Source organism: Mizuhopecten yessoensis, unplaced genomic scaffold (assembly GCF_002113885.1).
Source record: "Mizuhopecten yessoensis strain PY_sf001 unplaced genomic scaffold, ASM211388v2 scaffold2729, whole genome shotgun sequence".
NCBI lineage: Eukaryota > Metazoa > Mollusca > Bivalvia > Pectinida > Pectinidae > Mizuhopecten > Mizuhopecten yessoensis.
The window spans coordinates 177116-182416 of NW_018404690.1; the positions used below are offsets into that span (position 1 = coordinate 177116).

General features: G+C 34.6%; 1 long non-coding RNA gene across 2 annotated transcripts; it reads right to left on the bottom strand.

Annotated features, from left to right (window-relative positions):
* Positions 1-461: 461 nt before the first annotated feature.
* On the bottom strand, positions 462-4245 carry LOC110446485. 2 transcript variants are annotated; one of them, XR_002462470.1, is made up of 3 exons: positions 4129-4245; positions 974-1138; positions 462-623 (listed from the first exon to the last, which is right to left on the bottom strand). It is a non-coding gene; the product is annotated as an uncharacterized LOC110446485 (long non-coding RNA). The 2 variants fall into 2 exon arrangements; XR_002462471.1 differs by lacking the exon at positions 4129-4245 and adding an exon at positions 3397-3499.
* Positions 4246-5301: the final 1056 nt, after the last annotated feature.

Consider the following 5301-nt stretch of genomic DNA (forward strand, 5'->3'; position numbering starts at 1 on the left):
TAAGACAAGTTTTTCAGTTCCATAGGTATTGTGAATAATCTTTATTTTTCTTACATACGTGTTACCTATAGGGAGAGTTTTGTTCTCACGGGCCCTTCAGGCCCGTGAGAGAGCTCCGCCCTCTATTATATAAACTTATTGTAATTATATACCGCACCATCCACCCAAGACCATTTTATACTGCACCTGGGTTGTTGGAGTTGTGTGGGCAGGAGTAAAACACTTTCTTTGATATTTCATGCGAGCGATGACTTCGATGATGGAACCCCGGCCGCCTGCTTGGAAGGCCGAAGTATTAACCATCGACCAATCCGCTCATGACTATACCAGTAGTTTATCAATCATAGGTATTCTACTTTTTAGCTGATACTGATATGGTGTGTTTCTGTTCGTGCTCTGGTACTTGATCCAACGCATGGAATTTAGTACCGTTGGGTTAAAACACTACACAACTCTATACATTTCATAAATGACAACGGTTTATTGAGTAGTTATTTCACTCATTTATTTCATTCAAGTATAATATCGCAATCCATTACATTGTTTGCGCCTAGAAGCGTTTAAGCTGCATACGCTTTCTTCTTGAAGAACTTTCATTATGAAGTCCTCTCTTTTAATCATACCTGTAAAAGTAAAGTGAAAACCAATTAAAAGCAGTAATTAAACAGACATAAATTGTAAATGTAAACAAAAAGTATTACAAATGATAAATTGTTTTACCATATTCTAGACTTTGACCAACAAACTTATTAATTTAGCAAACATAGTGTAATTGTAATTCAGGTAAGCGATGAATACAAATTGAAACCAATAACTGGTATATGAATAGCAGGAATACATTTTGATTGGTTAGATATGTCTCTTATTGGTATTCATAAGGTAAGCGATGAATACAAATTGAACCCAAGTACTGTTATATGAATAGTAGGAATACATTTTAATTGGTTAGATATGTCTCCTATTGGTATCTTACATTGAATTAATAAATCGATCGTGGGGAACTACCCGTGGTGGTGGATACCAGTACAACATACTCTTCCATGTCCTCCACACTTTGAATGACAAAATCTTTTTATATCAATCGCGGGTGGTTTACATGGACTGGTGATACATTGGCAGTGGAGTGGACGTTGAAAACCTGCATCAGTAAAAACATATTAAAACCCACTGTAGTGTCATTAGGAAAACTCACAGAAGTGCCAACTTAGAGGAAAGGTGAATGTGAAAAACTAATGTGATTGCACATATATAAGTTTCTAACATATGTAGTATCCTAAATATTAATGGCACTGAATAACCCAGCTGTTTCGTCTTTTGTGGGAATCATATATAAATGAAGCACAGGTTAAAACATATTCCGCAGTATAAACATCCTTTACAACGCAGTATCAACACTCAAGAAAAGAAAAGAAATCATAGTGTCAACTCACAAATGTGTCATAGTGTCAATACACAGAAAACATTTACCATAGTGTCAGCACACAAATACGTCATAGCGTCAATACGCAGAAGGCAAAAACCATAGTGTCAACACACAAATACGTCATAGTGTCAATACGCAGAATTCATAAACCATAGTGTCAATACACAAACACGTCATAGTGTTAATACGCAGAAAACAAATACCAAAGTGACAACACACATATACATTGTACAAGTGTACGTCACAGTGTCAATACTCAGAAAACATACCGTAGTGTCAATACACAAATACGGCAAAGTGTCAATACGCATAAAATACATACAATATGATGTTAATTATCACAAACAAATAATAACAAAGTGCCAAATAAATACACCATGATATAAACAGCAAAAACATAAATTAAATTGTCAACACACAAATATACCGTAGTATCAACACTGTAGGAAACATATACCACAGTGTCAACATACAAATGCAACCCAAATACATACACAAGATATATCAACACAAGATTGTAGCACCTATAAAGTTATAATACAGGATTCAAATAAAGTTATAATACAGGATTAGTTCAAACGAATGAATTCGTATTCATGGAAAATATTCAAGAAAATAAAGGAGTTAAGTCAAAGCGAAAATACAACCACGGGAACCGAAGAGATATACAGAACAAACAAACAAAGAAACATCTACAAAAAGCGTTGAAATGAGTTTGCGGTTGTATCAAAACACAACAGTTAAATGTGCTTATATTGAGATATGAAGTGGTTTTCAACATGCCATTCGTTGAATAACTTTTTGCCGTTCAATAAACATTTACTACAAGATTACAAGACAAAATTATCTATGGACATTCGAAAATAGCATTTACTACATTTAGACATGTAATTAGAGATAAGAGAAGATATTACACAACATTTTGATAAATGTTAAAACAAAAATCAAAACCAAAGAAAATAGTCTTGAATATACTCTAACCTATCATAAAATTAAAAAAATAGCAGCATATTGTCAATATTTCCATATCATTTATTTGATTAAAATCGTGTTTAGTTCCAAATGTGAACAATTGGAGGATATATTATGGTGTGTGCAGTAATAACAAATATATTTAACGAGTGTGGCTAATATTTTGATATTAATATTATGCGCAGCACGAGTGGCTAAAATATCAAAATATTAGCCTAACAAGTGAAATATATTTGATATCACTGAACATACCATTAAAGTTTCTGTTTATTACATTTTTAAAGCATAAACACATAAAATAAACGTTTTCTGCTATTTTTTGTATGATTGCTTATGAAAATGTTTTTAATTGAATATAAATGTAAATAATGAAGTGTGTATACCAAATATTTACCATAACAACCAGTTATTTTACTGTCGTTTCATTTAAATCTGAACAAAAAATCGGTGCTTTTGAATGCAGGGAATAAATTTACCGTTATAATTGGTCAATACCAAAAAGTGATATTTTAACATTGTGGAAATATCACTTTTGTTATTTGTCACAGTGTGAAAGACATCAGTTTTATCAAGTTAACAGAATCCGATATTTCACTAGCAAAAATGTAAAAAAAAAACACTATATTTCATCAGTACATTTGATTTGGTAATTAAGTATTAAAATATTACGAAGTAAATTTATTCCAGATTTGTTTTAGTGTATATGTATGTAGGACATTTGTCACGGATTAGTTTATCAAGATTGATAGTTACGTATACATTATTCATGTAGAACGTAACATTTAATTAAATATCCAGTATCGCTACGATATTAACTCGAAGCATTACATTCACACCGTTTGTAACATGTAGTGAAAACATTGTAACGCTAACACTCACCGTCTACCGGGGCAGTACCAAGGAACATCAGACCTACGGTCACCAACAAAATGGTGAATACTAGTTGGCGATTCATCTCCGTTTGTAACATGTAGTGAAAACATTGTAACGCTTACACTCACCGTCTACCGGGGCAGTACCAAGGAACATCAGACCTACTGTCGCCAACACAATGGTGAATACTAGTTGGCTATTCATCTCCGTTTGTAACATGTAGTGAAAACATTGTAACGCTAATACTCACCGTCTACCGGGGCAGTACCACGTAACATCAGACCTACGGTCGCTAACACAATGGTGAATACTAGTTGGCTATTCATCTCCGTTTGTAACATGTAGTGAAAACATTGTAACGCTAATACTCACCGTCTACCGGGGCAGTACCAAGGAACATCAGACCTACAGTCGCTAACACAATGGTGAATACTAGTTGGCTATTCATCTCCGTTTGTGACATGTAGTGAAAACACTGTAACGCTAATACTCACCGTCTACCGGGGCAGTACTAAGGAACATCAGACTTACGGTCGCTAACACAATGGTGAATACTAGTTCGCTATTCATCTCCGTTCGTAACATGTAGTGAAAACATTGTAACGCTAACACTCACTGTCTACCGGGGCAGTACCAAGGAACATCAGACCTACGGTCGCTAACACAATGGTGAATACTAGTTCGCTATTCATCTCCGTTCGTAACATGTAGTGAAAACATTGTAACGCTAACACTCACTGTCTACCGGGGCAGTACCAAGGAACATCAGACCTACTGTCGCTAACACAATGGTGAATACTAGTTGGCTATTCATCTCCGTTTGTAACATGTAGTGAAAACATTGTAACGCTAATACTCACCGTCTACCGGGGCAGTACCAAGGAACATCAGACCTACTGTCGCTAACACAATGGTGAATACTAGTTGGCTATTCATCTCTATTTGCTGATAACTTTCTTGGTCTCGATTAATGGGCTTCGTTGTGAGTATTTATAAGCCAGTAAAATATGCACAATGACGTTCATCAACATTTTTAACATTTTGCAGTCGATCCGTTATACATACAAATGAAGATTGACTATGTGTCGATATATGCAGACATTTTTGTCAAAACAGCTTTTTCCGCGATGATAAACAGTTATAACAAAAGAAATATCCGTATGAATCCAACAAATTGGTTAATTCATCTTGTATCAGGTTTTTTCCTTTAGAGATGTTTCCTGTTAGGTACGAATTAAAAACACGGAGAACATGTCTTGAATGGTATATTTCATGTTGAGAACGAGAAGCAAGAATTTCGTGTCGATACACAGTATGTATGTGAGTGTGTGTGTGTGTGTATGAGAGAGAGTGTACTTCTGCTAGCGATGCACATTGTGATTTACATATAATAGAAAACGTGTTTGTGTAGAAAATGGTTAATGACAATTTGACAGAAAAAGGATATCGTCACTTAGCCTAATAGTTGACCTTAATAAAGGTAACCCCCTTCTTAGTTCACTTAGTTTGACATTTACATACTTATCATTCCATACTCATAAGCAAACTCATTAAAGATAATTAATGTTCGTTTCAACCTAGTTTGTTGGGGACTAGAACCGAAAACTGCACCTAACCACTAATTTTCATTGGTAAAATCGGAAGTCAAGTGTTCGAATCCTGACATGTTCATATTAAAATCTGACTGTCAGAACACTGATGTTGTTTTGTTTCTCCACGTGGTATGTGATTTTTTCAGATCGATTTATTTCAGCTATTTCATGTTCCCAATTCTTACAGTACATCACTTTTCGAAGTTTCATATTTCAGGTACTTTTTTATCGTAATCAGCATTTGTGAGAATTCCTGCTAGTTGTGGTGTAAACTATTGTGAACACGACCCTTCACACAAACATGCAAGAAAACGTAGATTTCCTGTCAACACATGGACTTGAAGTTTTTTGGTAAGCAATATGACAATATCGTGAAAATGTATTTAATCATCTTGGTATTTTAAAATATTTCCATGTTTCATACTTATGTTGTGTCTTTCT